The sequence below is a fragment of the Nothobranchius furzeri genome, chromosome 13 (genome assembly GCF_043380555.1).
Source record: "Nothobranchius furzeri strain GRZ-AD chromosome 13, NfurGRZ-RIMD1, whole genome shotgun sequence".
Classification (NCBI taxonomy): Eukaryota; Metazoa; Chordata; class Actinopteri; order Cyprinodontiformes; family Nothobranchiidae; genus Nothobranchius; species Nothobranchius furzeri.
Genome location: NC_091753.1, coordinates 5481787 through 5503927, shown reverse-complemented (window position 1 = coordinate 5503927; position 22141 = coordinate 5481787).

Below are 22141 nucleotides of genomic sequence, written 5' to 3'. Positions count from 1 at the left end.
GGCTGTTGATTGGAGTACACTAAAACAACCCTGATCTCTCTAGGACATTCAGAAGCCAAGTTATAAGCCTACAAAGATGTAACTGGACTACTTCTTTAAAGTGACACCAGGCCCGGTGACCTTTGGGACATGGTTTTACCCCCTATAGGAATGTGCGATCATCTTGAAACGTTCAGATCACTTACAACTCAATAGATTCTACCTTCCTGTAACGTTTCAGCCTGATTGGACCTTGTTTTCACACAAATGGACCCAGAATGATGTGAAATTGTGCTTCGTGCAACATAATTCTGGGTGCCATTTAAGAACCATAAGTGCTAATGACTCCATTCCTTTTTGTGGTTGTGGGGGCTGTTGATTGGAGTACACTAAAACAACCCTGATCTCTCTAGGACATTCAGAAGCCAAGTTATAAGCCCACAAAGGTGTAACTGGACTACTTCTTTAAAGTGACACCAGGCCCGGTGACCTTTGGGACATGGTTTGACCCCCTATAGGAAAGTGCTATCATCATGAAACGTTCAGATCACTTACAACTCAATAGATTCTACCTTCCTGTAACGTTTCTGCCTGATTGGACCTTGTTTTCACACAAATGAACCCAGAATGATGTGAAATTGTGCTTCGTGCAACATAATTCTGGGTGCCATTTAAAAACCATAAGTGCTAATGACTCCATTCCTTTTTGTGGTTGTAGGGGCTGTTGATTGGAGTATAATAAAACAAACCTGATCTCTCTAGGACATTCAGAAGCCAAGTTATAAGCCCACAAATGTGTAACTGGACTACTTCTTTAGACACCAGATCCGGTGACCTTTGGGACATGGTTTGACCCCCTTAGGGAAGTGCTATCATCATGAAACCTACAGATCACTTACATTTTAATAGATTCTACCTTCCTGTAATGTTTCAGCCTGATTGGACCTTGTTTTCACACAAATGGACCCAGAATGATGTGAAATTGTGCTTCGTGCAACATAATTCTGGGTGCCATTTACAAACCATAAGTGCTAATGACTCCATTCCTTTTTGTGGTTGTAGGGGCTGTTGATTGGAGTACACTAAAACAAACCTGACCACTCTAGGACATTCAGAAGCCAAGTTATAAGCCCACAAATGTGTAACTGGACTAATTCTTTAAAGTGACACCAGATCCGGTGACCTTTGCGACATGGTTTGACCCCCTTAGGAAAGTGCTATCATCATGAAACGTTCAGATCACTTACAACTCAATAGATTCTACCTTCCTGTAACGTTTCTGCCTGATTGGACCTTGTTTTCACACAAATGAACCCAGAATGATGTGAAATTGTGCTTCGTGCAACATAATTCTGTGTGCCATTTACAAACCATAAGTGCTAATGACTCCATTCCTTTTTGTGGTTGTAGGGGCTGTTGATTGGAGTACATTAAAACAAACCTGATCTCTCTAGGACATTCAGAAGCCAAGTTATAAGCCTACAAAGATGTAACTGGACTACTTCTTTAAAGTGACACCAGGCCCGGTGACCTTTGGGACATGGTTTTACCCCCTATAGGAATGTGCGATCATCTTGAAACGTTCAGATCACTTACAACTCAATAGATTCTACCTTCCTGTAACGTTTCAGCCTGATTGGACCTTGTTTTCACACAAATGGACCCAGAATGATGTGAAATTGTGCTTCGTGCAACATAATTCTGGGTGCCATTTAAGAACCATAAGTGCTAATGACTCCATTCCTTTTTGTGGTTGTGGGGGCTGTTGACTGGAGTACACTAAAACAACCCTGATCTCTCTAGGACATTCAGAAGCCAAGTTATAAGCCCACAAAGGTGTAACTGGACTACTTCTTTAAAGTGACACCAGGCCCGGTGACCTTTGGGACATGGTTTGACCCCCTATAGGAAAGTGCTATCATCATGAAACGTTCAGATCACTTACAACTCAATAGATTCTACCTTCCTGTAACGTTTCTGCCTGATTGGACCTTGTTTTCACACAAATGAACCCAGAATGATGTGAAATTGTGCTTCGTGCAACATAATTCTGGGTGCCATTTAAAAACCATAAGTGCTAATGACTCCATTCCTTTTTGTGGTTGTAGGGGCTGTTGATTGGAGTATAATAAAACAAACCTGATCTCTCTAGGACATTCAGAAGCCAAGTTATAAGCCCACAAATGTGTAACTGGACTACTTCTTTAGACACCAGATCCGGTGACCTTTGGGACATGGTTTGACCCCCTTAGGGAAGTGCTATCATCATGAAACCTTCAGATCACTTACATTTTAATAGATTCTACCTTCCTGTAATGTTTCAGCCTGATTGGACCTTGTTTTCACACAAATGGACCCAGAATGATGTGAAATTGTGCTTCGTGCAACATAATTCTGGGTGCCATTTACAAACCATAAGTGCTAATGACTCCATTCCTTTTTGTGGTTGTAGGGGCTGTTGATTGGAGTACACTAAAACAAACCTGACCGCTCTAGGACATTCAGAAGCCAAGTTATAAGCCCACAAATGTGTAACTGGACTAATTCTTTAAAGTGACACCAGATCCGGTGACCTTTGCGACATGGTTTGACCCCCTTAGGAAAGTGCTATCATCATGAAACGTTCAGATCACTTACAACTCAATAGATTCTACCTTCCTGTAACGTTTCTGCCTGATTGGACCTTGTTTTCACACAAATGAACCCAGAATGATGTGAAATTGTGCTCCGTGCAACATAATTCTGTGTGCCATTTACAAACCATAAGTGCTAATGACTCCATTCCTTTTTGTGGTTGTAGGGGCTGTTGATTGGAGTACATTAAAACAAACCTGATCTCTCTAGGACATTCAGAAGCCAAGTTATAAGCCTACAAAGATGTAACTGGACTACTTCTTTAAAGTGACACCAGGCCCGGTGACCTTTGGGACATGGTTTTACCCCCTATATGAATGTGCGATCATCTTGAAACGTTCAGATCACTTACAACTCAATAGATTCTACCTTCCTGTAACGTTTCAGCCTGATTGGACCTTGTTTTCACACAAATGGACCCAGAATGATGTGAAATTGTGCTTCGTGCAACATAATTCTGGGTGCCATTTAAGAACCATAAGTGCTAATGACTCCATTCCTTTTTGTGGTTGTGGGGGCTGTTGATTGGAGTACACTAAAACAACCCTGATCTCTCTAGGACATTCAGAAGCCAAGTTATAAGCCCACAAAGGTGTAACTGGACTACTTCTTTAAAGTGACACCAGGCCCGGTGACCTTTGGGACATGGTTTGACCCCCTATAGGAAAGTGCTATCATCATGAAACGTTCAGATCACTTACAACTCAATAGATTCTACCTTCCTGTAACGTTTCTGCCTGATTGGACCTCTTATTCACACAAATGAACCCAGAATGATGTGAAAATTTGCTTCGTGCAACATAATTCTGGGTGCCATTTACAAACCATAAGTGCTAATGACTCCATTCCTTTTTGTGGTTGTAGGGGCTGTTGATTGGAGTACATTAAAACAAACCTGACCTCTCCAGGACATTCAGAAGCCAAGTTATAAGCCCACAAATGTGTAACTGGACTACTACTTTAAATTGACTCCAGATCCGGTGACATTTGGGACATGGTTTGACCCCCTTAGGAAAGTGCTATCATCATGAAACGTTCAGATCACTTACAACTCAATAGATTCTACCTTTCTGTAACGTTTCAGCCTGATTGGACCTTGTTTTCACACAAATGGACCCAGAATGATGTGAAATTGTGCTTCGTGCAACATAATTCTGGGTGCCATTTACAAACCATAAGTGCTAATGACTCCATTCCTTTTTGTGGTTGTAGGGGCTGTTGATTGGAGTACATTAAAACAAACCTGATCTCTCTAGGACATTCAGAAGCCAAGTTATAAGCCTACAAAGATGTAACTGGACTACTTCTTTAAAGTGACACCAGGCCCGGTGACCTTTGGGACATGGTTTGACCCCCTATAGGAATGTGCGATCATCTTGAAACGTTCAGATCACTTACAACTCAATAGATTCTACCTTCCTGTAACGTTTCTGCCTGATTGGACCTTGTTTTCACACAAATGAACCCAGAATGATGTGAAATTGTGCTTCGTGCAACATAATTCTGTGTGCCATTTACAAACCATAAGTGCTAATGACTCCATTCCTTTTTGTGGTTGTAGGGGCTGTTGATTGGAGTACATTAAAACAAACCTGATCTCTCTAGGACATTCAGAAGCCAAGTTATAAGCCTACAAAGATGTAACTGGACTACTTCTTTAAAGTGACACCAGGCCCGGTGACCTTTGGGACATGGTTTTACCCCCTATAGGAATGTGCGATCATCTTGAAACGTTCAGATCACTTACAACTCAATAGATTCTACCTTCCTGTAACGTTTCAGCCTGATTGGACCTTGTTTTCACACAAATGGACCCAGAATGATGTGAAATTGTGCTTCGTGCAACATAATTCTGGGTGCCATTTAAGAACCATAAGTGCTAATGACTCCATTCCTTTTTGTGGTTGTGGGGGCTGTTGACTGGAGTACACTAAAACAACCCTGATCTCTCTAGGACATTCAGAAGCCAAGTTATAAGCCCACAAAGGTGTAACTGGACTACTTCTTTAAAGTGACACCAGGCCCGGTGACCTTTGGGACATGGTTTGACCCCCTATAGGAAAGTGCTATCATCATGAAACGTTCAGATCACTTACAACTCAATAGATTCTACCTTCCTGTAACGTTTCTGCCTGATTGGACCTTGTTTTCACACAAATGAACCCAGAATGATGTGAAATTGTGCTTCGTGCAACATAATTCTGGGTGCCATTTAAAAACCATAAGTGCTAATGACTCCATTCCTTTTTGTGGTTGTAGGGGCTGTTGATTGGAGTATAATAAAACAAACCTGATCTCTCTAGGACATTCAGAAGCCAAGTTATAAGCCCACAAATGTGTAACTGGACTACTTCTTTAGACACCAGATCCGGTGACCTTTGGGACATGGTTTGACCCCCTTAGGGAAGTGCTATCATCATGAAACCTTCAGATCACTTACATTTTAATAGATTCTACCTTCCTGTAATGTTTCAGCCTGATTGGACCTTGTTTTCACACAAATGGACCCAGAATGATGTGAAATTGTGCTTCGTGCAACATAATTCTGGGTGCCATTTACAAACCATAAGTGCTAATGACTCCATTCCTTTTTGTGGTTGTAGGGGCTGTTGATTGGAGTACACTAAAACAAACCTGACCGCTCTAGGACATTCAGAAGCCAAGTTATAAGCCCACAAATGTGTAACTGGACTAATTCTTTAAAGTGACACCAGATCCGGTGACCTTTGCGACATGGTTTGACCCCCTTAGGAAAGTGCTATCATCATGAAACGTTCAGATCACTTACAACTCAATAGATTCTACCTTCCTGTAACGTTTCTGCCTGATTGGACCTTGTTTTCACACAAATGAACCCAGAATGATGTGAAATTGTGCTTCGTGCAACATAATTCTGTGTGCCATTTACAAACCATAAGTGCTAATGACTCCATTCCTTTTTGTGGTTGTAGGGGCTGTTGATTGGAGTACATTAAAACAAACCTGATCTCTCTAGGACATTCAGAAGCCAAGTTATAAGCCTACAAAGATGTAACTGGACTACTTCTTTAAAGTGACACCAGGCCCGGTGACCTTTGGGACATGGTTTTACCCCTTATATGAATGTGCGATCATCTTGAAACGTTCAGATCACTTACAACTCAATAGATTCTACCTTCCTGTAACGTTTCAGCCTGATTGGACCTTGTTTTCACACAAATGGACCCAGAATGATGTGAAATTGTGCTTCGTGCAACATAATTCTGGGTGCCATTTAAGAACCATAAGTGCTAATGACTCCATTCCTTTTTGTGGTTGTGGGGGCTGTTGATTGGAGTACACTAAAACAACCCTGATCTCTCTAGGACATTCAGAAGCCAAGTTATAAGCCCACAAAGGTGTAACTGGACTACTTCTTTAAAGTGACACCAGGCCCGGTGACCTTTGGGACATGGTTTGACCCCCTATAGGAAAGTGCTATCATCATGAAACGTTCAGATCACTTACAACTCAATAGATTCTACCTTCCTGTAACGTTTCTGCCTGATTGGACCTCTTATTCACACAAATGAACCCAGAATGATGTGAAAATTTGCTTCGTGCAACATAATTCTGGGTGCCATTTACAAACCATAAGTGCTAATGACTCCATTCCTTTTTGTGGTTGTAGGGGCTGTTGATTGGAGTACATTAAAACAAACCTGACCTCTCCAGGACATTCAGAAGCCAAGTTATAAGCCCACAAATGTGTAACTGGACTACTACTTTAAATTGACTCCAGATCCGGTGACATTTGGGACATGGTTTGACCCCCTTAGGAAAGTGCTATCATCATGAAACGTTCAGATCACTTACAACTCAATAGATTCTACCTTTCTGTAACGTTTCAGCCTGATTGGACCTTGTTTTCACACAAATGAACCCAGAATGATGTGAAATTGTGCTTCGTGCAACATAATTCTGGGTGCCATTTAAAAACCATAAGTGCTAATGACTCCATTCCTTTTTGTGGTTGTAGGTGCTGTTGATTGGAGTATACTAAAACAAACCTGATCTCTCTAGGACATTCAGAAGCCAAGTTATAAGCCCACAAATGTGTAACTGGACTACTTCTTTAGACACCAGATCCGGTGACCTTTGGGACATGGTTTGACCCCCTTAGGGAAGTGCTATCATCATGAAACCTTCAGATCACTTACATTTTAATAGATTCTACCTTCCTGTAATGTTTCAGCCTGATTGGACCTTGTTTTCACACAAATGGACCCAGAATGATGTGAAATTGTGCTTCGTGCAACATAATTCTGGGTGCCATTTACAAACCATAAGTGCTAATGACTCCATTCCTTTTTGTGGTTGTAGGGGCTGTTGATTGGAGTACATTAAAACAAACCTGATCTCTCTAGGACATTCAGAAGCCAAGTTATAAGCCTACAAAGATGTAACTGGACTACTTCTTTAAAGTGACACCAGGCCCGGTGACCTTTGGGACATGGTTTGACCCCCTATAGGAATGTGCGATCATCTTGAAACGTTCAGATCACTTACAACTCAATAGATTCTACCTTCCTGTAACGTTTCAGCCTGACTGGACCTTGTTTTCACACAAATGGACCCAGAATGATGTGAAATTGTGCTTCGTGCAACATAATTCTGGGTGCCATTTAAGAACCATAAGTGCTAATGACTCAATTCCTTTTTGTGGTTGTGGGGGCTGTTGATTGGAGTACACTAAAACAACCCTGATCTCTCTAGGACATTCAGAAGCCAAGTTATAAGCCCACAAAGGTGTAACTGGACTACTTCTTTAAAGTGACACCAGGCCCGGTGACCTTTGGGACATGGTTTGACCCCCTATAGGAAAGTGCTATCATCATGAAACGTTCAGATCACTTACAACTCAATAGATTCTACCTTCCTGTAACGTTTTTGCCTGATTGGACTTTGTTTTCACACAAATGAACCCAGAATGATGTGAAATTTTGCTTCGTGCAACATAATTCTGGGAGCCATTTACAAACCATAAGTGCTAATGACTCCATTCCGTTTTGTGGTTGTAGGGGCTGTTGATTGGAGTACATTAAAACAAACCTGACCTCTCCAGGACATTCAGAAGCCAAGTTATAAGCCCACAAATGTGTAACTGGACTACTACTTTAAATTGACACCAGATCCGGTGACATTTGGGACATGGTTTGACCCCCTTAGGAAAGTGCTATCATCATGAAACGTTCAGATCACTTACAACTCAATAGATTCTACCTTTCTGTAACGTTTCAGCCTGATTGGACCTTGTTTTCACACAAATGAACCCAGAATGATGTGAAATTGTGCTTCGTGCAACATAATTCTGGGTGCCATTTAAAAACCATAAGTGCTAATGACTCCATTCCTTTTTGTGGTTGTAGGGGCTGTTGATTGGAGTATACTAAAACAAACCTGATCTCTCTAGGACATTCAGAAGCCAAGTTATAAGCCCACAAATGTGTAACTGGACTACTTCTTTAGACACCAGATCCGGTGACCTTTGGGACATGGTTTGACCCCCTTAGGGAAGTGCTATCATCATGAAACCTTCAGATCACTTACATTTTAATAGATTCTACCTTCCTGTAATGTTTCAGCCTGATTGGACCTTGTTTTCACACAAATGGACCCAGAATGATGTGAAATTGTGCTTCGTGCAACATAATTCTGGGTGCCATTTACAAACCATAAGTGCTATTGACTCCATTCCTTTTTGTGGTTGTAGGGGCTGTTGATTGGAGTACACTAAAACAAACCTGATCTCTCTAGGACATTCAGAAGCCAAGTTATAAGCCCACAAATGTGTAACTGGACTACTTCTTTAAATTGACACCAGATCCGGTGACCTTTGGGACATGGTTTGACCCCCTTAGGAAAGTGCTATCATCATGAAACGTTCAGATCACTTACAACAATAGATTCTACCTTCCTGTAACGTTTCAGCCTGATTGGACCTTGTTTTCACACAAATGAACCCAGAATGATGTGAAATTGTGCTTCGTGCAACATAATTCTGGGTGCCATTTAAAAACCATAAGTGCTAATGTCTCCATTCCTTTTTGTGGTTCTAGGGGCTGTTGATTGGAGTACACTAAAACAAACCTGATCTCTCTAGGACATTCAGAAGCCAAGTTATAAGCCCACACACAAAGATGTAACTGGACTACTTCTTTAAAGTGACACTTGGCCCGGTGACCTTTGGGACATGGTTTGACCCCCTATAGGAATGTGCGATCATCTTGAAACGTTCAGATCACTTACAACTCAATAGATTCTACCTTCTTGTAGCGTTTCAGCCGGATTGGACCTTGTTTTCACACAAATTGACCCAGAATCATGTGAAATTGTGCTTAGTGCAGCATAATTCTGGGTGCCATTTAAGAACCATAAGTGCTAATGACTCCATTCCTTTTTGTGGTTGTAGGGGCTGTTGATTGGAGTACACTAAAATAAACCTGATCTCTCTAGGACATTCAGAAGCCAAGTTATAAGCCCACAAATGTGTAACTGGACTACTTCTTTAAATTGACACCAGATCCGGTGACCTTTGGGACATGGTTTGACCCCCTTAGGAAAGCGCTATCATCATGAAACGTTCAGATCACTTACAACTCAATAGATTCTAGCTTCCAGTAACGTTTCAGCCTGATTGGACCTTGTTTTCACACAAATGAACCCAGAATGATGTGAAATTGTGCTTCGTGCAAAATAATTCTGGGTGCCACTTACAAACCATAAGTGCTAATGACTCCATTCATTTTTGTGGTTGTAGGGGCTGTTGATTGGAGTACATTAAAACAAACCTGATCTCTCTAGGACATTCAGAAGCCAAGTTATAAGCCCACAAATGTGTAACTGGACTACTTCTTTAAATTGACACCAGATCCAGTGACCTTTGGGACATGGTTTGACCCCCTTAGGAAAGTGCTATCATCATGAAACGTTCAGATCACTTACAACTCAATAGATTCTACCTTCCTGTAACGTTTCAGCCTGATTGGACCTTGTTTTCACACAAATGGACCCAGAATGATGTGAAATTGTGCTTTGTGCAACATAATTCTGGGTGCCATTTAAAAACCATAAGTGCTAATGACTCCATTCCTTTTTGTGGTTGTAGGGGCTGTTGATTGGAGTACACTAAAATAAACCTGATCTCTCTAGGACATTCAGAAGCCAAGTTATAAGCCCACAAATGTGTAACTGGACTACTTCTTTAAATTGACACCAGATCCGGTGACCTTTGGGACATGGTTTGACCCCCTTAGGAAAGTGCTATCATCATGAAACATTCAGATCACTTACAACCAATAGATTCTACCTTCCTGTAACGTTTCAGCCTGATTGGACCTTGTTTTCACACAAATGAACCCAGAATGATGGGAAATTGTGCTTCGTGCAACATAATTCTGGGTGCCATTTACAAACCATAAGTGCTAATGACTCCATTCCTTTTTGTGGTTTTAGGGGCTGTTGATTGGAGTACACTAAAACAAACCTGACCTCTCTAGGACATTCAGAAGCCAAGTTATAAGCCCACAAAGGTGTAACTGGACAACTTCTTTAAAGTGACACCAGGCCCGGTGACCTTTGGGACATGGTTTTACCCCCTATAAGAATGTGCGATCATCTTGAAACCTTCAGATCACTTACAACTCAATAGATTCTACCTTCTTGTAGCGTTTCAGCCTGATTGGACCTTGTTTTCACACAAATGGACCCAGAATGATGTGAAATTGTGCTTCGTGCAACATAATTCTGGGTGCCATTTACAAACCATAAGTGCTAATGACTCCATTCCTTTTTGTGGTTGTAGGGGCTGTTGATTGGAGTACATTAAAACAAACCTGATCTCTCTAGGACATTCAGAAGTCAAGTTATAAGCCCACAAATGTGTAACTGGACTACTACTTTAAATTGACACCAGATCCGGTGACCTTTGGGACATGGTTTGACCCCCTTAGGAAAGTGCTATCATCATGAAACATTCAGATCACTTACAACTCAATAGATTCTACCTTCCTGTAACGTTTCAGCCTGATTGGACCTTGTTTTCACACAAATGAACCCAGAATTATGTGAAATTGTGCTTCGTGCAACATAATTCTGGGTGCCATTTACAAACCATAAGTGCTAATGACTCCATTCCTTTTTGTGGTTGTAGGGGCTGTTGATTGGAGAACACTAAAACAAACCTAACCTCTCTAGGACATTCAGAAGCCAAGTTATAAGCCCACAAAGGTGTAACTGGACTACTTCTTTAAAGTGACACCAGGCCCGGTGACCTTTGGGACATGGTTTTACCCCCTATAGGAATGAGCGATCATCTTGAAACGTTCAGATCACTTACAACTCAATAGATTCTACCTTCTTGTAGCGTTTCAGCCTGATTGGACCTTGTTTTCACACAAATGGACCCAGAATGATGTGAAATTGTGCTTCCTGCAACATAATTCTGGGTGCCATTTACAAACCTTAAGTGGTAATGACTCCATTCCTTTTTGTGGTTGTAGGGGCTGTTGATTGGAGTACACTAAAACAAACCTGATCTCTCTAGGACATTCAGAAGCCAAGTTATAAGCCCACAAATGTGTAACTGGACTACTTCTTTAAATTGACACCAGATCCGGTGACCTTTGGGACATGGTTTGACCCCCTTAGGAAAGTGCTATCATCATGAAACGTTCAGATCACTTACAACTCAATAGATTCTACCTTCCTGTAACGTTTCAGCCTGATTGGACCTTGTTTTCACACAAATGAACCCAGAATGATGTGAAATTGTGCTTTGTGCAACATAATTCTGGGTGCCATTTACAAACCATAAGTGCTAATGACTCCATTCCTTTTTGTGGTTTTAGGGGCTGTTGATTGGAGTACACTAAAACAAACTAACCTCTCTAGGACATTCAGAAGCCAAGTTATAAGCCCAAAAGGTGTAACTGGACTACTACTTTAAAGTGACACCAGGCCCGGTGACCTTTGTGACATGGTTTTACCCCCTATAGGAATGTGCGATCATCTTGAAATGTTCAGATCACTTACAACTCAATAGATTCTACCTTCTTGTAGCGTTTCAGCCTGATTGGACCTTGTTTTCACACAAATGGACCCAGAATGATGTGAAATTGTGCTTCGTGCAACATAATTCTGGGTGCCATTTACAAACCATAAGTGCTAATGACTCCATTCCTTTTTGTGGTTGTAGGGGCTGTTGATTGGAGTACACTAAAACAAACCTGATCTCTCTAGGACATTCAGAAGCCAAGTTATGAGCCCACAAATGTGTAACTGGACTACTTCTTTAAATTGACACCAGATCCGGTGACTTTTGGGACATGGTTTGACCCCCTTAGGAAAGTGCTATCATCATGAAACGTTCAGATCACTTGCAACTCAATAGATTCTACCTTCCTGTAACGTTTCAGCCTGATTGGACCTTGTTTTCACACAAATGAACCCAGAATGATGTGAAATTGTGCTTCGTGCAACATAATTCTGGGTGCCATTTACAAACCATAAGTGCTAATATCTCCATTCCTTTTTGTGGTTGTAGGGGCTGTTGATTGGAGTACATTAAAACAAACCTGATCTCTCTAGGTCATTCAGAAGCCAAGTTATAAGCCCACAAATGTGTAACTGGACTGCTTCTTTAAATTGACACCAGATCCGGTGACCTTTGGGACATGGTTTGACCCCCTTAGGAAAGTGCTATGATCATGAAACGTTCAGATAACTTACAACTCAATAGATTCTACCTTCCTGTAACGTTTCAGCCTGATTGGACCTTGTTTTCACACAAATGAACCCAGAATGATGTGAAATTGTGCTTCGTGCAACATAATTCTGGGTGCCATTTACAAACCATAAGTGCTAATGACTCCATTCCTTTTTGTGGTTGTAGGGGCTTTGATTGGAGTACACTAAAACAAACCTAACCTCTCTAGGACATTCAGAAGCCAAGTTATAAGCCCACAAAGTGTAACTGGACTACTTCTTTAAAGTGACACCAGGCCCGGTGACCTTTGGGAAATGGTTTTACCCCCAATAGGAATGTGCGATCATCTTGAAACGTTCAGATCACTTACAACTCAATAGATTCTACCTTCCTGTATTGTTTCAGCCTGATTGGACCTTGTTTTCACACAAATGAACCCAGAATGATGTGAAATTGTGCTTCGTGCAACATAATTCTGGGTGCCATTTACAAACCATAAGTGCTAATGACTCCATTCCTTTTTGTGGTTGTAGGGGCTGTTGATTGGAGTACATTAAAACAAACCTGATCTCTCTAGAGCCCTTTTCAGACAGACATTCTGGAACATTTGTGGAAAATTCAATCCGGTTTTTAACCGGAACTTTGTTTTCAGACACACCACTTTTGTACCGGAACTTGTCCTTTCGGCTGCGTTCAGACAGCAGGGAAAAGTTCCAGATGTCTGGGGGGAGGGGGTGGGGAGGCTGTACCCGGATATTGCGTAAACAAAGTGCGGCGGGCGTACATGCGTCATTTCCCCAAACAAAGCTATTCAGTCCAACATGGCCGGCGAAGAGCTAGAATTCCTCTCACTGATCGGACTTATGTTAAGCGTAATCCTGCGCACACGAAAACGCATTAGAGACCTGGATGATGAAGCTCAATTGGTAATAAAGGAATCACGGGAGCAGTGTGAAACGCTCCGTCGCGCGTGTAGGAGACGGTACCGTAGGAGGCGAGCTGCCATGGTTCGCCGCATGCTTCAGGAGACAGCGACCCGGCGTATATGGAAACATTCACGACCAAGTGGCGAAGTTTTCTGGTCAAACGCGTTGAAAAACTTTGGAGATGAGGAGCTTTATCAACATTTTCGAATGTCTCGCAGGACCTTCAACTACCTGTTAAGCTTGGTTAGGCCTGTTTTGGCACGGAAAACTACAAACAGGCGCAGGCCTTACGAACCTTCCCTCAGGCTAGCCGTTGTTATCTGGTGGTATGCCACACCGAGCGAATACAGAACCATAAGCTGCCTGTTTGGTGTTGGTAAATCCACTGTCTGTGTTTTTTTGCGAGAGGTGACAAGTGCTCTGAAGGACCGTTTGCTAGAATGTTTCATTTCATTACCAAAGCTGGACCAGCTACAGGTCACAATGGATGGATTTGCTGCACGCGGCTACCCAATGTGTGGTGGAGCTATAGATGAAGCCACATTCCAATCATTGCTCCGAAGGACGATCCAGCTTCATATCACAACAGAAAAGGCTGGCATTCCATTGTTCTGCAGGCTGTTGTTGACCACCGTTTCTAGTAAGACTGGTTTTGTGAGAGCATGAATTTCTATGTTGTTGTCAAGAGCAAATTTACATTTTATGCATCCCTTTGTTGTTTGGGGCTGTTATGTTGCAGCACTAACGAAATGCTTTGTTCAGTTTCACAGATGTTTATGTTGGTTGGCCTGGTCGAACGCATGACGCCAGAGTACTCAGCAACTCTACCATCTTCATCAAAGCCGAACAACAAGATGGCTACCTGTTCCCCCGTGAGTTATGCCTTAACATCTAAATCTGCGCGCGCACACACACACACACACACACCCCTACACCTCTAATCTTGGTTTTCTGTCCTTCTAGATGTCCAGAGACATCAATGGTGTAGAGGTTCCCGTTCATCTGATTGGGGATGCGGCATATCCACTGAAGAAGTGGCTGATGAAGGGGTTCACACAACACCATCGTCTGACGCCTGAACAAAGCACCTTCAACTATCGTTTAAGCTCTGCTCGGATGGTTGTTGAAAATGCATTTGGGCGGCTTAAGGGCCGCTGGAAGTGTCTGGCCAAGCGTTGTGATGTGGACATTCACATTATGCCGGACATTGTGATTGCTTGTTGCATTCTTCACAATGTCTGCGAGATCAACAAAGACAATTACCTTGCTGAATGGAATACTGATGCCACTGAACTACCTGAACCTAATGCAGAAGCTGTGTATGCCCCTCCAGTTGGAGGGGCACAGCAAATTCGAGGGGCAATCATGTCAGTACTTTAACTGCATTTCAAATTGATTGTGCTTCTTGTCCAAAACTGCGTTGTACATTTTGGGACTGTAACTATGTCTGCTTCCCCTAATTAAAAAGAAAACTTTTAACAGTGTTAACCATTCTTCACATAGATGAGAATGTATTCATAGTTTCACCCAAAAAGGTTTTTATTTGCCAAGCAAAAAAAGTAAAATAGACACTGCAAACAGAGGTATAAGTTGTGTTGTGCAAAATCTGTCACTTCAAGTAAAAGACATTTAATTAAAATGTGCAAAACTTGTCCAAAAAAATTAAACTCAATACCCCCCCCCCTCCCCCCAATTTAATCGAGACTAAAGGTTTGCCATGAAAGGCTTGTATAAAAAAAAACACAAAAAACAACTTATTTTAGTAGATTGTATAAATGGCAAAAGTTTAAATAAAGTGTAACAAATAAAAACTGAAAATTAATACTGAAATGAAACTGTCTACAGATGGAGAATGTGGGGTGCAGCAGTCTGCACTGATGGAGCTCTGCAGGTCAGAATGTTACATCAGCCAGTGAAGGTGGAGGGACAATGAACTACAAATTGTGGTAGTTTGGACCCGGCATCCATTCCTGCTGTGGCTGAGTCAACCTGTTAACAAGTTGACGCATCAAAGATGTTATATCCTGGAATGTAGCCACTTCTTGTCGCCTGACCGCCAAGTATTCACGCATATATTGCTGTTCAAACTCCCTCTGCTCCTGCATTAATTCTCTGTCACGCTGATGGCTTCTCTCATCCATGCGTTCCAAAGCCTCGCTCCATTCTGTGTAGGAAGACTTGTCTCTCTTCCTCTTTCTTTGCCTTGGAGTGCTGGATGCCGCCTGCGATGGGGTGCTGCATGATGGCCCTATTGAAAAAGGCAGACATTAGTGTCACATATATGCTGTAGTGTTTCAATGTATTTTGTGCAGTGGGGTGATTATCTGAATATGGTGCACTACAGGTTTACCACAAAGACAAACATTTAAACTCAACTCAGATATAGTAACAAAATACATGTTCAAAATGGGACACATAATGTATGTCCTCCATTTTTTGGTGAGTTTTCCAATAACTGTAACCCCCAATGTGCACGTAATTCAAACACGTCACCCAGCGCTTTTCTCATCACGTGCTCAGTTGGAGCAGTTTAGATACCAGAAGTTAAAAGCCTGCTGTTTAGGTCGCAGTTGTCTGCAATTAACGTTTTTATAGCTATAAGCTGTACATCTGCACACCCAGTCTTACAACAGCATCTGCTTGCTAACGTGAATATTTACCTGCTATGGAAGAGCAGTCACTGTCCGACGCGACTTGGGGCCTGTGGTTCTCGCTGCCGTCCGTTGCGTCTTCTTGGGCCCTCTCAAGGGAGCTGCAGCTGGCCTCAGAGCAGTCCTCTGGTCGGTTGGAAGCCGCCGCCATGCTTCCACACACCACAACAGGGTTTGTGGTTTTTTGAGCACCCCATATAGCTTCACATAAGTTGAAGTAGCCCCACTCCTTCCGGTCGTTACCACTTCTCCTATTGTGGTCACATACCTCGTGGTATCGACGCTTTAAGGCCTTGAGCTTCGATATGGCCTGTTGTTTGCTCCGGTGCGTTCCCAGATCACGCAACTTCGATATTAGGCGGTCGTAGGTGACAGAGTCTCGCGCTGTACCTTGAATACTTTTCATAATGACCATGTCTCCCCTCACCGTGAGTAGGTCTCGAATCTCTGAATCTGTCCAATTGGTCGACATGTTGGAGATGCTGTTCAGATGTTCGCCTTCTTTCCTCTGTGTGTTTGTGCTCAGGACTCGGGACATCATGTGGTATACCTTCCCGGTCACGTGACATATACGTTATCTAGGTGCGCACAGCGTCCCCCGGTCCCCTCCTCCCCCCTCCCCCTTGTCCGGAAATTTATCTCACGAGTCTGAAAGCAGCCACCCTGTCCGTAACAAGTCCGGACCTGTTACTAGGGGCTTCGTCCGGAGAAATTCCGGAGCACGTTATCCGGATGTTTGTTGCACGAAGCACAATTTCACATCATTCTGGGTTCATTTGTGTGAAAACAAGGTCCAATCAGGCTGAAACGTTACAGGAAGGTAGAATCTATTTAGTTGTAAGTGATCTGAACGTTTCATGATGATAGCACTTTCCTAAGGGGGTCAAACCATGTCGCAAAGGTCACCGGATCTGGTGTCAATTTAAAGAAGCAGTCCAGTTACACATTTGTGGGCTTATAACTTGGCTTCTGAATGACCTAGAGAGATCAGGTTTGTTTTAATGTACTCCAATCAACAGCCCCTACAACCACAAAAAGGAATGGAGATATTAGCACTTATGGTTTGTAAATGGCACCCAGAATTATGTTGCACGAAGCACAATTTCACATCATTCTGGGTTCATTTGTGTGAAAACAAGGTCCAATCAGGCTGAAACGTTACAGGAAGGTAGAATCTATTGAGTTGCAAGTGATCTGAACGTTTTATGATGATAGCACTTTCCTAAGGGGGTCAAACCATGTCCCAAAGGTCACCGGATCTGGTGTCAATTTAAAGAAGTAGTCCAGTTACACATTTGTGGGCTTATAACTTGGCTTCTGAATGTCCTAGAGAGATCAGGTTTGTTTTAGTGTACTCCAATCAACAGCCCCTACAACCACAAAAAGGAATGGAGTCATTAGCACTTATGGTTTGTAAATGGCACCCAGAATTATGTTGCACGAAGCACAATTTCACATCATTCTGGGTTCATTTGTGTGGAAACAAGGTCCAATCAGGCTGAAACGTTACAGGAAGGTAGAATCTATTGAGTTGTAAGTGATCTGAACGTTTCATGATGATAGCACTTTCCTAAGGGGGTCAAACCATGTCCCAAAGGTCACCGGATCTGGTGTCAATTTAAAGAAGTAGTCCAGTTACACATTTGTGGGCTTATAACTTGGCTTCTGAATGTCCTAGGGAGATCAGGTTTGTTTTAGTGTACTCCAATCAACAGCCCCTACAACCACAAAAAGGAATGGAGTCATTAGCACTTATGGTTTGTAAATGGCACCCAGAATTATGTTGCAGGAAGAACAATTTCACATCATTCTGGGTCCATTTGTGTGAAAACAAGGTCCAATCAGGCTGAAACGCTACAAGAAGGTAGAATCTATTGAGTTGTAAGTGATCTGAACGTTTCAAGATGATCGCTCATTCCTATAGGGGGTAAAACCATGTCCCAAAGGTCACAGGGCCTGGTGTCACTTTAAAGAAGTAGTCCAGTTACACCTTTGTGGGCTTATAACTTGGCTTCTGAATGTCCTAGAAAGGTTAGGTTTGTTTGAGTGTTCTCCAATCAACAGCCCCTACAACCCCAAAAAGGAATGGAGTCATTAGCACTTATGGTTTGTAAATGGCACCCAGAATTATGTTGCACGAAGCACAATTTCACATCATTCTGGGTTCATTTGTGTGAAAACAAGGTCCAATCAGGCTGAAACGTTACAGGAAGGTAGAATCTATTGAGTTGTAAGTGATCTGAATGTTTCCTGATGATAGCACTTTCCTAAGGGGGTCAAACCATGTCCCAAAGGTCACCGGATCTGGTGTCAATTTAAAGTAGTAGTCCAGTTACACATTTGTGGGCTTATAACTTGACTTCTGAATGTCCTAGAGAGATCAGGTTTGTTTTAATGTACTCCAATCAACAGCCCCTACAACCACAAAAAGGAATGGAGTCATTAGCACTTATGGTTTGTAAATGGCACCCAGAATTATGTTGCACGAAGCACAATTTCACATCATTCTGGGTCCATTTGTGTGAAAACAAGGTCCAATCAGGCTGAAACGCTACAAGAAGGTAGAATCTATTGAGTTGTAAGTGATCTGAAGGTTTCAAGATGATCGCACATTCTTATAGGGGGTAAAACCATGTCCCAAAGGTCACCGGGCCTGGTGTCACTTTAAAGAAGTTGTCCAGTTACACCTTTGTGGGCTTATAACTTGGCTTCTGAATGTCCTAGAGAGATCAGGTTTGTTTTAGTGTACTCCAATCAACAGCCCCTACAACCACAAAAAGGAATGGAGTCATTAGCACTTATGGTTTGTAAATGGCACCCAGAATTATGTTGCACGAAGCACAATTTCACATCATTCTGGGTTCATTTGTGTGAAAACAAGGTCCAATCAGGCTGAAACGTTACAGGAAGGTAGAATCTATTGAGTTGTAAGTGATCTGAATGTTTCATGATGATAGAACTTTCCTAAGGGGGTCAAACCATGTCCCAAAGGTCACCGGATCTGGTGTCAATTTAAAGAAGTAGTCCAGTTACACATTTGTGGGCTTATAACTTGGCTTCTGAATGTCCTAGAGAGATCAGGTTTATTTTAGTGTACTCCAATCAACAGCCCCTACAACCACAAAAAGGAATGGAGTCATTAGCACTTATGGTTTGTAAATGGCACCCAGAATTATGTTGCACAAAGCACAATTTCACATCATTCTGGGTCCATTTGTGTGAAAACAAGGTCCAATCAGGCTGAAACGTTACAGGAAGGTAGAATCTATTGAGTTGTAAGTGATCTGAACGTTTCATGATGATAGCACTTTCCTAAGGGGGTCAAGCCATGTCCCAAAGGTCACTGGATCTGGTGTCAATTTAAAGAAGTAGTCCAGTTACACATTTGTGGGCTTATAACTTGGCTTCTGAATGTCCTAGAGAGATCAGGTTTGTTTTAATGTACTCCAATCAACAGCCCCTACAACCACAAAAATGAATGGAGTCATTAGCACTTATGGTTTGTAAGTGGCACCCAGAATTATGTTGCACGAAGCACAATTTCACATCATTCTGGGTCAATTTGTGTGAAAACAAGGTCCAATCCGGCTGAAACGCTACAAGAAGGTAGAATCTATTGAGTTGTAAGTGATCTGAACGTTTCAAGATGATCGCACATTCCTATAGGGGGTCAAACCATGTCCCAAAGGTCACCGGGCCAAGTGTCACTTTAAAGAAGTAGTCCAGTTACACCTTTGTGGGCTTATAACTTGGCTTCTGAATGTCCTAGAGAGGTTAGGTTTGTTTTAGTGTACTCCAATCAACAGCCCCTACAACCACAAAAAGGAATGGAGTCATTAGCACTTATGGTTTGTAAATGGCACCCAGAATTATTTTGCACGAAGCACAATTTCACATCATTCTGGGTTCATTTGTGTGAAAACAAGGTCCAATCAGGCTGAAACTTTACTGGAAGCTAGAATCTATTGAGTTGTAAGTGATCTGAACGTTTCATGATGATAGCGCTTTCCTAAGGGTGTCAAACCATGTCCCAAAGGTCACCGGATCTGGTGTCAATTTAAAGAAGTAGTCCAGTTACACATTTGTGGGCTTATAACTTGGCTTCTGAATGTCCTAGAGAGATCAGGTTTATTTTAGTGTACTCCAATCAACAGCCCCTACAACCACAAAAAGGAATGGAGTCATTAGCACTTATGGTTCTTAAATGGCACCCAGAATTATGCTGCACTAAGCACAATTTCACATGATTCTGGGTCAATTTGTGTGAAAACAAGGTCCAATCCGGCTGAAACGCTACAAGAAGGTAGAATCTATTGAGTTGTAAGTGATCTGAACGTTTCAAGATGATCGCACATTCCTATAGGGGGTCAAACCATGTCCCAAAGGTCACCGGGCCAAGTGTCACTTTAAAGAAGTAGTCCAGTTACATCTTTGTGTGTGGGCTTATAACTTGGCTTCTGAATGTCCTAGAGAGATCAGGTTTGTTTTAGTGTACTCCAATCAACAGCCCCTACAACCACAAAAAGGAATGGAGTCATTAGCACTTATGGTTTGTAAATGGCACCCAGAATTATGTTGCACGAAGCACAATTTCACATCATTCTGGGTTCATTTGTGTGAAAACAAGGTCCAATCAGGCTGAAACGTTACAGGAAGGTAGAATCTATTGAGTTGTAAGTGATCTGAACGTTTCATGATGATAGCACTTTCCTAAGGGGGTCAAACCATGTCCCAAAGGTCACCGGATCTGGTGTCAATTTAAAGAAGTAGTCCAGTTACACATTTGTGGGCTTATAACTTGGCTTCTGAATGTCCTAGAGCGATCAGGTTTGTTTTAGTGTACTCCAATCAACAGCCCCTACAACCACAAAAAGGAATGGAGTCATTAGCACTTATGGTTTTTAAATGGCACCCAGAATTATGTTGCACGAAGCACAATTTCACATCATTCTGGGTTCATTTGTGTGAAAACAAGGTCCAATCAGGCTGAAACGTTACAGGAAGGTAGAATCTATTGAGTTGTAAGTGATCTGAACGTTTCATGATGATAGCACTTTCCTAAGGGGGTCAAACCATGTCCCAAAGGTCACCGGATCTGGTGTCAATTTAAAGAAGTAGTCCAGTTACACATTTGTGGGCTTATAACTTGGCTTCTGAATGTCCTAGAGAGATCAGGTTTGTTTTAGTGTACTCCAATCAACAGCCCCTACAACCACAAAAAGGAATGGAGTCATTAGCACTTATGGTTTGTAAATGGCACCCAGAATTATGTTGCACGAAGCACAATTTCACATCATTCTGGGTCCATTTGTGTGAAAACAAGGTCCAATCAGGCTGAAACATTACAGGAAGGTAGAATCTATTAAAATGTAAGTGATCTGAAGGTTTCATGATGATAGCACTTCCCTAAGGGGGTCAAACCATGTCCCAAAGGTCACCGGATCTGGTGTCTAAAGAAGTAGTCCAGTTACACATTTGTGGGCTTATAACTTGGCTTCTGAATGTCCTAGAGAGATCAGGTTTGTTTTAGTATACTCCAATCAACAGCCCCTACAACCACAAAAAGGAATGGAGTCATTAGCACTTATGGTTTTTAAATGGCACCCAGAATTATGTTGCACGAAGCACAATTTCACATCATTCTGGGTTCATTTGTGTGAAAACAAGGTCCAATCAGGCTGAAACGTTACAGAAAGGTAGAATCTATTGAGTTGTAAGTGATCTGAACGTTTCATGATGATAGCACTTTCCTAAGGGGGTCAAACCATGTCCCAAATGTCACCAGATCTGGTGTCAATTTAAAGTAGTAGTCCAGTTACACATTTGTGGGCTTATAACTTGGCTTCTGAATGTCCTGGAGAGGTCAGGTTTGTTTTAATGTACTCCAATCAACAGCCCCTACAACCACAAAAAGGAATGGAGTCATTAGCACTTATGGTTTGTAAATGGCACCCAGAATTATGTTGCACGAAGCAAAATTTCACATCATTCTGGGTTCATTTGTGTGAAAACAAGGTCCAATCAGGCAGAAACGTTACAGGAAGGTAGAATCTATTGAGTTGTAAGTGATCTGAACGTTTCATGATGATAGCACTTTCCTATAGGGGGTCAAACCATGTCCCAAAGGTCACCGGATCCGGTGTAAATTTAAAGTAGTAGTCCAGTTACACATTTGTGGGCTTATAACTTGACTTCTGAATGTCCTAGAGAGATCAGGTTTGTTTTAA